Raw genomic sequence first — 12,912 nt, 5'->3', positions numbered from 1 at the left:
GCCGGAAAATCCTGACCACGCTGAGAGACGTCCAACTCGCCATATTCCAACTCCTCTAATGCTGACGACTGGCAATCACACCGACATCTGCGACACGGGGACCCTGGCGCGCTGGGACAAAGACTTCCGACCGAACATTTTGCCTCACCGCTGCTGAAGATCTTGGAGTGCTCCTTGAAGACCTCGAGGAAGCCAGCCCCCTCGACGGAACATCACCATGTGGGGCGGCCGTCGACATCACGGAACATCAGAAGGAGGTGCTGTGACTGGGAGCCCAAGCTGCGACTCCCTGTGAACCGCCGAGCCCCGTCGTGGCTGAGGATTCCTGCCAGGATGCAGGCTCAGAGCGGGGACATCCATCCCAGATGCCTGGCCTGCAGCGTCCCTAGAGGGGCTCCTCCTGCGACGCCTGACCCGCGGGACGGCCTTCGGGCCGGGAGCGGCGGGGTGACCATGCCTGAGCAGCCGCTGCTCCCGACGGTGCACGATCCTCATTTTAGTGCAGGAGCACTGCTAGATGATTCCCCTCCCGCCGCCATGCCACCAGAAGTAGAGAGAGGGCAGCATGTCTGGCCTGGCAGTTGCTCCTCCCTTCCCCGACTGCTCCTTGCCCTCTCCTGCACTGACCCCTACCTGACCCGCAATAGTTAACCCTTTCCTTCCTATGGCGGTCATGGAGGCTTCCCCTTAGGTCTTTTGGGCTGCAGTCCAGCCTCTCCTTTATTTCTATTGAAGGTTGCTCTTCAGTTTTTGTGATATTTTATTTTTTATTTTTTTACTTTTGTGGGAACAAGTTCAGTTAAACTGTAAAAAAAAATTATATATACAGACCGAATTTATAGACCGAACTATAATTTCAATACTAAAGAGATAACCGGTTTACAATCGTTAACTATTGTCTATGGCCGCTATAATGGTGTCATCACATGTGCCCAACAAATCTTGATAACTATCAACAAAAGTGCAACATTCTGAAGCCGTAGATTTATTGGTCATGGAACAAACCACCTGGATGATCACCACTGTTCCGGTTTTACAGATGCAGATTATTTCACATTAAAGAGGCTCTGTCACCACATAAGTGCCCTATATTGTACATGATGTGATCGGCGTTGTAATGTACAGTAGATTACAACTGTTTTTATTTAGAAAAACTATCATTTTTGACGGACTTATGACCTATATTCGCTTTGCTAATGAGTTTCTTAATGGACAACTGGGCGTGTTTTACTTTTTGACCAAGTGGGCGTTGTGGAGAGAAGTGTATGACGCTGACCAATCCGCGTCGTACACTTCTCCCCATTCATTTACACAGCACATAGCGATATAGCTATATCACTATGTGCAGCCACATAAACACACTATAACGTTACTGCAGTGTCCTGACAATGAATATACATTACCTCCAGCCAGGACGTGATGTGTATTCAGAATCCTGACACTTCGCGAACACAATCCCGACACTACAGCACAGCAAGCGTAATCTCGTGAGATTACGCTGTAAACTGTCATTTCAAACGAGATTACGCTTGCTGTGCTGTAGTGTCAGGATTCTGACGGGTCAATTTATGTGGTAATAACTCTGGAATACTTTTGCCTATCCAAGCGATTTCTGAGATTTTTTTCTCGTGACATATTGTACTTTATGTTGGTGGAAAAATTTGGTCAATAAATTCATTGCTTATTTGTGAAATAAAACACCAACATTTAGAGAACATTTGCAAAAATTATGATTTTTCTAATTTTAAATGTATCGGCTTGTAAAACAGATAGTAACTATTTTGTGTGGTATTACTATTTCACATATTCCATAGGTCTACTTTATATTTGCATAGTTTTTTGAACATTATTTTATTTTTCTAGGACGTTACAAGGCTTAGAACTTTAGCAGCAATTTCTCACATTTTAAAGAATTTCAAAAGGCTATTTTTCAAGGACCAGTTCAGTTCTGAAGTGGCTTTAAGGGCCTTATGTACTAGATAGACCCCATATTAAAAACGGCACCTCTCAAAGTATTCAAAACAGCATTCAGAAAGTTTCTTAACCTCTATGCGCTTCTCAGGAATTAAAGCAAAGTAGAGAGGAAATTGACAATTTTTTTTTTATTGCTGAAATTCATTTGTAATACATTTTCTTTAACACAGAAGGTTTTACCAGAGAAACGCAACTCAGTATTTATTGCCCAGATTCTGCAGTTTTTAGAAATATCTCACATGTGGCCCTAGTGGGGTAATGGACTGAAACACAAGCCCCAGAAGCAAAGGAGCACCTAGAGGATATTGGGGTCTCCTTTTTTTAGAATATATTTTAGGCACCGTGTCCGGTTTGAAGAGTTCTTGTGGGGGCCAAAACAGTGAAAATCCCCCAAAAGTGACACGGCTTTGGAAACTACACCCCTCAAGGAATTTATCTAGGGGTATAGTTAGCATCTTGACCCCACAGGTCTTTTGCTATATTTATTGGAGTTTGTCTGTGAAAATGAAAATCTTTTTTTTTTTCTGAAATATTTGCAAGGAATAAAGAATAAAAAGCACCCCAAAACGTGTAAAGCTACTTCTCCCGATTACGGCAATACCCCATATGTAGTAATAAACTGCTGTTTGGACCCACAGCAGGACTCAGAAGGAAAGGAACAATATTTGGCTTTTGGAGCTCAAATTTAGCTGGAATGGTTTTCAGGTGTCGTGTCGCATTTGCAAAGCCCCTGAGGTACCAAAACAGTGGAAACACCCCCAAACTGACCCCATTTGGGAAACTTCGCCACTTAAGGAATCTATCTAGGTATATAGTTTGCATTTAGACCCCACAGGTCTTTTGCAGAATTTATTAGAATTAGGCCGTGAAAATGAATATCAACTTTTTTTTTTTTTTCCCCCACAAAAATGTTGCTTTTTTTTTCATTTTCAGGATAAAGGAGAAAAAGCACCCAACATTTGTAAAGCAATTTCTCCCTAGTACGACAATACCCCATATGCGGTCATAAATGCTTTTTCAGTAGAAATTAATTAACCCTTTCAGGAGTGATCCATTTTTTTGCTTTTTACATTTTAGTTTTTCCCTCAGCTTTCCAAGAGCCATAAAAAAAAAAAAAATTTTCCGTCAATAGAGCGGTGTGAGGGCTTATTTTTTTGCGGGAGGAGATGTAGTTTCTAGTGACACCATTTAAAGTACCATTTAATGTACTGGGAAACTGAAAATAAAATTCTTTGCAAGCTGAGATTGGAAAAAGCTGTGATTCCTCCATTATTTTTTGGGTTTAGTTTTTACGGCTTTCACTGTGCAGTAAAAACAACAACTTAAATATATATCAGTATTTTTATTTTTTGGTCGATTTGAGCGGTGTGAGGGCTTATTTTTTGCGGGATGAGCTGTAGTTTTTATTGGTACCATTTTTTTAAACATTTTTTTACATACAACTTTTGGATCACTTTTTATACATTTTTTTTTTTTATTTTTTAAAAGCTAAGGTGACCAAAACACAGCGATTTTGGCGGTTTAAATTTTTTACAACGTTCCCAGTGAGCGTTAGCTAATGGTATATTGTAATAGTTCTGACTTTTACGGATGCAGCGACACCAATTTTAGTTTTTTAGTTTCTACATTACTTTAGGCCTCATGCACACGAACGTATTTTTCCCTCCCGTAAATACGGGTCCTTGGTCACACGTATTCGACCCGTATTGCACCAGTATTTACGGACCCGTGCCCGTAAATACGGGTCCGGTGTCACCAGTATTCCACCCGTATTTATCTAATCGGCAGCCCCTTCTCTCTATCCGTGCAGGATAGAGAGAAGGGGCAGCCCTTTCCGAAGTAAAAGAAATTCATACTCACCCGGCCATTGCCTTGGTGACGCGTCCCTCTCTTGACATCCAGCCCAACCTCCCTGGATGACGCGGCAGTCCATGTGACAGGCTGCAGCGGTCACATGGGCTGTAACGTCATCCCAGGAGGCCGGACTGGATGTCAAGAAAGGGACGCGTCACCAAGGCAATGGCCGGGTAAGGAAGAAGCAGGGAGTTCTAGGTAAGTATAAACGGCCTTCTTTTTTTTTTTTTATTTTTTTTTATTTTTTACAGGGTGGGCCATTTATATGGATAAACCTAAATAAAATGGGAATGGTTGGTGATATTAACTTCCTGTTTGTGGCACATTAGTATATGGGAGGGGGGAAACTTTTCAAGCTGGGTGTTGACCATGGCGGCCATTTTGAAGTCGGCCATTTTGTATCCAACTTTCGTTTTTTCAATGGGAAGAGGGTCATGTAACACATCAAACTTATCGAGAATTTCACAAGAAAAACAATGGTGTGTTTGGTTTTAACGTTACTTTATTCTTTCATGAGTTATTTATGTCATTGAGTGTCAGGTCTGTGCATTCCTAGATGAACAGTTTCCTGGAAAATGGATTGGTCGTCGTGGGCCAGTTGAATGGCCCCCTAGGTCTCCCGATCTGACCCCCTTAGACTTTTATCTTTGGGGTCATCTGAAGGCAATTGTCTATGCTGTGAAGATACGAGATGTGCAGCAACTGAAACTACGGATACTGGAAGCCTGTGCTAGCATTTCTTCTGCGGTGTTGCTATCAGTGTGTGAAGAGTGGGAGAAGAGGGTTGCATTGACAATCCAACACAATGGGCAGCACTTTGAACACATTTTATAAGTGGTCAGAAACTTGTAAATAACTAATGAAAGAATAAAGTAACATTAAAACCAAGCACACCATTGTTTTTCTTGTGAAATTCTCGATAAGTTTGATGTGTCACATGACCCTCTTCCCATTGAAAAAACGAAAGTTGGATACAAAATGGCCGACTTCAAAATGGCCACCATGGTCAACACCCAGCTTGAAAAGTTTCCCCCCTCCCATATACTAATGTGCCACAAACAGGAAGTTAATATCACCAACATTCCCATTTTATTTAGGTGTATCGATATAAATGGCCCACCCTGCATATTGTGATCGGTAGTCACTGTCCAGAGTGCTGAAAGAGTTACGGCCGATCGTTTAACTCTTTCAGCACCCTGGACAGTGACTATTTACTGACGTCGCCTAGCAACGCTCCCGTTATTACAGGTGCACACAAGTAGTCACCCGTAATTACAGGAGCCCCATAGACTTAAATAGGACATGTTCTATATTTTTCAACGGCACGGGCACCTTCCCGTAAGCATACGGGGAGGTACCCGTGGCCAATAGAAGTCCATTGGCCCGTAAAAACGTGCCGTAATTAAGGCCCGTAATTACGGGCGTTTTTACGTTCGTGTGCATGGGGCCTTAGAGGTAACATAGGAAAGGGGGATTTTTTGGACTTTAAATATATTTATATATATTTTTTTTTTACACATTTTTAGTCCTTTAGAATGGGACGAGCGATCATTAGGTTGCTGGTACAATACATTGCAATACTAATGTATTGCAGTATAATGTCCTTTTTACAGGCTCCTGTAAAAGCGTGATCGCTGTTCCTGTCCGTTAGTCCCAGGTGTCTTCTGTAATACACAGCTGATGCCTGCAGAATATGGAGCGGGTGCAGCGCATGAGCCCGCTCCATATATAACCCCCCCCCCCCACACCACGACATGGTAATAAGTCGTGGTGCCCGAAGGAGTTAATGCGCAGCGGATGGTGCAAAGTGAAAATTAAAATTTTCCACTGATATGCCATTTTAATGCACAATATGTTGTGCCCAGTTTGTGCCACTGAAGACAAATACATCATTCGATGTTGAGCAGGTTCTCCTGGATATAAAATATCATATATATGGACGTAAGCTGGTGTTTGGGCACGCTGTGGGGCTCAGAAGGGAGGGAGCGACATTTGGAGCGCAGATTTTGCTTGGTAGTAGTTCTGTTTGGGGTTTTGCTGGTATTTCAGTTTAGAATGTGGGGGTATATTCAAGCTGTGCGGAGAACATCAGGGTATATGTAATCGGGGCAGAGCACATCAGGGAATATGTAATCTGGGCAGAGTACATCGGTGTATAATCATGCGGTAAATAAATAATAATTCATAGATATGTGGCCGGTGTCGCACTGATAAATGGCGCCCCATCTTATCCGCATTTGGACACTGCACAATTTCTGTCGCTATATTCGAAGAGCCCAAACTTTTTTATTTTTTTCTTCACCGGAGCTGTGTGTTCTTATTTGTTGCGGAACAATCTGTAGTTTTCATTGGTACCATTTTAGGGTACATGTTGTGTTTTTTGTTTTTTATCACTTTTTTATTAGATTTTTTTTGGCAAGCAAAGTGTCAAATACAAATTCTGACAGTTTTTTTTAATTTTTTTACAGTGTTCACCGTGCGCTATAAATGACATTTTACTTTATTCTGCGGGTCGATACGATTACGGCGATACCATATGTATAGTGTTTGTTTTTTTGTGTGGCGTTTGCGCAATAAAATAACTTCAATAAAATTATTTTTTGTGTCACCATATTCTGAGAGCCAAAACATTTTTTTTTATTTTTATTTTTCAGTCAAAAAAAGCTGTGTAAGGGCTTGTTTGCAGGGCGGGATGTCGTTTTTATTGGTACTATTTTAGGGTACATGCGACTTTTTTTTTATTCTATGTTTTGGGAGGGTTGATGACCAAAAAAATAGTGATTCTGACATGTTTTTTCATTTTATTTTTTTTTTTTTTTCGGTATTCACCGTGCGGAAAAATAATATTATAGTTTTATAGTTTGGGTCATTACGAACGCGGTGATACCAAATATGTGTACTTCTTTATTTATTTTTTCCTATGATAGACTTATTATAGGAAAAAAGCATTTTTGTTTTTGTAACTTTTTTTACACTTTTATAAAACATTTTTATTTTTTACTTGTTTTACGTGAAGACCTGCAGCACTGATAGCTGCTATAATACATTACACTACCTAGGTAGTGTAACGTATTATAAACTGTCAGTGTGACGCTGAGAGTCACACTGACAGGAAGCTTATGAGGACCAGCATCCGGCTGGCACTCATGGGCTGCCGTGCATGGCAGACCCGGGGGCTGTTGTATGGCCTCCGCTTTTGCCATGCAACCGACTGCAACACCCACAATCTGTCCCCGGGAAAGTTTGTAGCAACAAACTTTCCAGTTTGCTAGTAACAAACGTTCCAGTTCGTTGCTACAACACTTTCTCTGCGATCACGTGATCGGGACCTGAACCAATCAGGTCCCGATCATGTCTCCGTGACCAGAGGCAGGGGAGAACAGCGCGATACGGGTGTCAGCGCTACTCTGAGACACCTGAATCGCGCTTTTAACACCCACCGTGAATTCACGTTGGCGCTGCACAACGTGAATTTACTGTGGGCGGTCGGGAAGCGGTTAATAAACCTTTTGACAATTGCATCAGTCTGTTTAACCACATAATGGTGCAGATGTCATTGTGGCAATCAGTTGTCGACTGGAAAGAAAATGTATCATTATTTATGCAGTGATGAGCAACTGGATAGAAACGCATTTTATGTTCTGGATGCAAGACTCTGGATTCATCTGGAAATTAAGGCCATATTAACTGTATTTGCAGTGTGTGTTCAGTGTATGCGGCAAATGTATCTGTAGAGCCCCAGTGTGTGTGTGTGTGTGTGTGTGTGTGTGTGTGTGTGTGTGTGTGTGTGTGTGTGTGTTTTACACTGGAGCCTATTGGTGACCTATCCCTATGCAGTGGCATAGATCAGAGGCTTCCATCAGGAGTAATTCCTTAAATATACCTCTAACATACACTGCACACATGGCAATTTTTTTTCGATTTTTAGAAATCCGATAAACACCCCCCTCCCTTTTCACATAGAATAATGTAAACAATAAAGACTTCACATAATTGGTATCTTTGCATCTGTAAAAGTCCAAAGTATTAAAATATAATGTTAGTCCAGTCATGTGAACACTAGGAAAAAAATCAGTGCCAGAAATAAGAGGTCTGACTCTGCATACAAGTCTAAGGGTATGTTCACACGCTAAAGTAAAAATGGCTGTAAAATAGAGCGGTTTTCAACGAAAAACCACCTCTGATTTTCAAAAGTTTGGTTGATGCGTTTTTTTGGCGTTTTTTTTTTTCTATTGACCCAATGTAAAAAGTGCATGTCACCACTTGGAAAAAAAACTCCCCGTCTGAACGAAACGCTGTCTTTCCCAATGGGCAGATGTTCGGAGGCCTTCAGCTTCCGCTTTAGTTTTTTGAGGTGTTTACAGCCCTGGAAAAACGGCTGAAAAAACAAGCCATGTGAACATACTCCAAGTCTTACATAGAGGCTCTCATAGACTTGCATTCAGATGCTGAGGGTCCATTCATGCATGAAAACGCATCAAAGTTCCTGTTATTCCTGCAGTGTCACGGTCAGCACTGATTGGACATTTTCAGTCTGTGGAGACACCCCCCCCCCCCCCCTCCCCAACCAGTAACACCCAGTTGTCAATTTATTAATACATTTCTAGTAGAAGTAACAGAGGGACGGCACAATGCAGAGTTAGGCCGGATTCACACGAGCGTGTGCGTTTTGCGCGCGTTGCAGTTCCGTGTGTCATCCGTGGTGGCTGCATGATTTTCACGCATATGTCATCCTTATGACACGCGGTTTTGCTGTTTAGAAAAATAAATGAAGTGCTTTTATTTTTTCCTTAATTTCTTTATCTACTGTTGCGTGAATCACGCTCGACACACGGAAGTGCTTCCGTATGCCGTGCGCGATTTTCACGCACCCATTGACTTCAACGGGTGCGTGATGCGCAAAAAATGGCCAAGTATAGGACATGTCGTGAGTTTTACACAGCGGACATACGCTGCGTTAAAATGATGGACTGTCTGAACGGCCATATTGACTAACATAGGACCGTGCGCCGCGCACGATTTTCACGCGCGTATCACGAACGATAAATACGCGCGTGTAAATAAGGCCTTATAAAAGATGCTCCAGAATTGTTTCAAGGGTAATAGTTACAAAAACCGACATGTCTGGAGAGGTGACAGGTCCTAAGTGCATCACATCTCCTTTTTTAATGGACCATCACCTGTATCTGTTGGACATTTCAGGACTGGTTTTTGGCCTCTGGATGATAACAAATTTTTCAATTCACTGACACAAAGCTGCAATATCTTTAAATGGTGAGGAATTGATGCACAAGTAAATTGTAAGGGCCTATTCACATCAGCATCTGCTTTTGTTCATGGGTTCCGTTAAACCTTTCCGTAGAAGAAACTGATAGCTTCCATTTGCATTACCATTGATTTCAATGGTAATGTTCCTGTTGCAATTGGTTTCCGTTCCGTAAGGCCTCGTGCACAGTTCATCGCAGGTGAATGGCGGTCCCATTCATTTCCATGGGCCCATGCACATGACCGTGGTTTTAAAGATTGGACCTGTCTTATTGCAGCCGCATTTTGCGGTCCAGGCTCTTTGAAATGACTGTGCACGGCCCGTGATTTGCAGGCGGCCAGCGGATGACACTGTCCGAGCCGCAAATCCCATAGTGCCTCCCACACAGTATAATACTAAATACCTGCCACAGGACTTCAGTCGCACACTGCAGAAAAAAATAATCCCTGCAAATTTGGGAGCACAGTGTAGATTTCACCAATGACGTCTGTGGCTCAATCATCATGTAGCAGTCCCATTTGAAGCCATCTCTACACCATACTTTGTAGCACGCTGGGATATAATAAGCTGTCTATTGGATACTGTAATATCCAAATACAAGGCCATATTAGGTCATTTATAAATGAAGCAACATTTTTATTTTTGTTGCAATGTCCTGTCTCCAACTGATTACCTTATATCAGCGCTATCCAATCGACCGACCTGGTGAAGGACTGATAACACAACGTGCAGTTTTCTGATAAGTCGTGTTCTTGCTGTAATAAAGTGGATGGAACAGTATGGTAACACAAGAGTACGTCCTGTCCAACACAACATTCGAAGCGCATATTTCATTGAACGGAGTGTGGTGCCCTATTTGTGTAATATATAATTCTATATCTCTCAGGAGCCTTTTTCAGTTTCCATTAAAGTTGCTCACCAGCAGGAAGCCACCAAAGGATTTCTCCCGAAAGCTTAAAAATGCCCATATATTAAGAAATCAGAAGTAAGAGTAATAGCCAAGATTTGATTTCTATATTTTGCCGCCATAACAAAATAGAAATCGTGAGTGCGGCATATTGGTTGTCCCTTTTTTAATTTGCCTCTCAAACGGGCGACCATTTATTACCATCCTCCTGTTCTATGGACGGGTCTTCATTTTGAGAAGCAAATTCAATAATCGCCACCACACCAAGAAAAATGACAATTTCTCCGTAATAAAAAAACAAATCTAAAGCGGTGGTTTTACCACAGACAACCTTTTTATATAGGATCATTTAATAGCTGTGGATCTGCTTTCTAACAACCTTGGAAAACTGCTGATCTTGCCATGGGATGCCTCAGACAGCCAGACCTTTCATCTCCAGCTACTGCTGTAGGGTATTCTGTAGTATTACATGGTGGCCATTCAGATATATGGCTATAGTCTGCCAGAGCAAGTGCCACTTCTGGATCCTCTGACGTCCATATGTTTTAATAGGTCCTATGGACAGGGTTGTCTTAATAATTTTTAGTAAATCAGAAGTTTCCCAGCTATTTAATTTTTATTGACCATTTGGCAACAGTTGAAACTTTTGTTCTTAAATTTGGCACCTCTAGTACAGGGGTCCCCTGTCATGTCTTGTCATCGCAGGGCAATGTTATGTCCATTAATGTATGAGTATGCCAGGTGGACACAGCCGTAGCAGTAATATCACCGATATATAGCCAATGTTTGCCTGATGCGGTCACATCTGTGGACCGTCATTGCCCTGTGACCCCTAGACACAACCAAAACCCCCTCCATTTAAGTTTTCATATTAGTTTGTTTTTAAGCATTTGCCAGCAGTGAAAACATATCGTAAGCATACAGTATATCCCCCCTGATATGTGCTAGTAAATATCTGCATTCCCCTGGTAATAACAATGCTGGAGTATCTATTTATTATTTTTTTCTATTATAGTATATATTTTTGTTGTGACACCTGTTATACTGCCTGGAAATGTGTGAATAAATTGATAACTGGTTAACATTCCTGGCTGTGTCCTTAGTCTGATACTGTCCTATCAGTACTTTGTAAGTGAAGGGACACACCACATTGACAACTGGCAATAACATTACCCTAATAAATGTCGTCCTACATTTCCAGGAGGACTAACAAAGGAATGGCACAATGCAGAGTTACATAGGTAGTATGGTTGAAAAAAGACACATGTCCATCAAGTTCAACCAAGTAATAGGAAAGGGAAGGGAAACCTTTCTACACATAGGAGCTATTTTTTTGTTCTATGAAATTATCTAAGCCTTTTTGTAAAGCAATCTACTGTGGCTACTGTGACCAGCTCCTGCAGTAGACTATTTTTTTTTCTCCAGACGGAGGGAGCGCCCCCTTGTTTTTTGAGGGGGTTTTAAATGGAACAGGATTCAACATATTGTATGTGCCATTAATATATTTATATAAGTTAATCATGTCCCCCCCCCCCCCCTTAGTCATCTCTTTTCAAGGCTAAATAGGTTTAATTCTTTTAATCTTTCCTCATAACTTAGATTCTCCATGCCCCTTATTAGCTTCGTTGCTCTTCTTTGTATTTTTTCCAACTCCAGGGCATCCTTTCTATGAACTGGAGCCCAGAACTGGACTGCATATTCTAGATGAGGCCTCACTAATGCTTTGTAAAGTGGTAATATTACATCCCTGCCCCGTGAGTCCATGCCTCTTTTAATATATGACAATATCTTGCTGGCCTTTGAAGCAGCTGATTGACATTGCATGCTGTTATTTAGTTTATGATCAACAAGTACACCCAGATCCTTTTCAACAAATGACTCCCCCAGTATAGCTCCCCCTAGGACATATGATGCATGCAGGTTGTTGGTACCCAGATGCATAACTTTACATTTAAACTTAATTTGCCAAGTGGATGCCCAAAAACTTAGTGTGTTCAATCAGCTTGAAATTTACAAACCTCTTCTATAGGCTGAACAATACTACATAGCTTGGTGTTCTCTGCAAAAATAGAAATGGTGCAATTAATCCCATCCTCTATATCCTTAATAAATAAGTTGAATAATTATGGTCCCAGCACGAAACCCTGGGGTAAATCCCCTATAACCGGGGACCATTCAGAGTAGGAATCTTTGACAACAACTCTCTGGATACAGTCATTGAGCCAATTCTCAATCCATTTACAAACTATAATTTCTAAACCTATAGTGATTAATTTACCCATTAGACGTCTATGAGGGACAGTGTTAAATGCCTTTGCAAAGTCCAAAAACACTATATCCACAGCGGCCCCTCTGTCTAGGCTTCTGCTCACCTCTTCATAAAAACAAATCAGGTTGGTTTGACCACTTCTGTCCTTAGTAAAACCGTGCTGGCTGTCACTTATAATACTATTTTTTGTAACATAATTCTGTATATAGTCCCTCAATAGCCCCTCAAACGTTTTTCCCATTATTGATGTTAAGCTTACTGGTCTATAATTACCCGGGGAAGACCTAGAGCCCTTTTTGAAAATAGGCACCACATTTGCCCTGTACCAGTCCCTTGGCACTATACCAGTTACTAGAGAATCTCTAAATATTATGAAGAGGGGGACAGAAATAACTGAACTAAGCTCCTTAAGATCTCTAGGGTGTAACCCATCTGGTCCCGGAGGCCTTGTGCACATTTGATTTTATTTAATGTAGCTTGGACCATATCTACATTCAGCCAATTCAGTATATCAACAGATATATTAACAGCACTGGCACCAGCTACATCTGCTGCTCTTCTGTTATATATACACAGAGCTAAAGAACCCATTCAGTAACACTGCCTCCTCTTGATCCCCTGTGACCAACTCCCCATTACCAC

The 12,912-nt window shown here is 41.5% G+C and overlaps 1 long non-coding RNA gene across 3 annotated transcripts in view; it reads left to right on the top strand.

Moving 5' to 3' along the window:
- LOC142740633 (uncharacterized) overlaps positions 1–12,912 on the top strand; it is a 142,906-nt gene that overhangs the window by 73,399 nt on the left and 56,595 nt on the right. The window lies entirely within an intron of this gene.

Source organism: Rhinoderma darwinii, chromosome 2 (assembly GCF_050947455.1).
Source record: "Rhinoderma darwinii isolate aRhiDar2 chromosome 2, aRhiDar2.hap1, whole genome shotgun sequence".
NCBI classification, from domain to species: domain Eukaryota; kingdom Metazoa; phylum Chordata; class Amphibia; order Anura; family Rhinodermatidae; genus Rhinoderma; species Rhinoderma darwinii.
The sequence above is the reverse complement of the archived record's forward strand: the minus strand, read 5'-3'. Positions and strand labels throughout refer to the sequence as shown.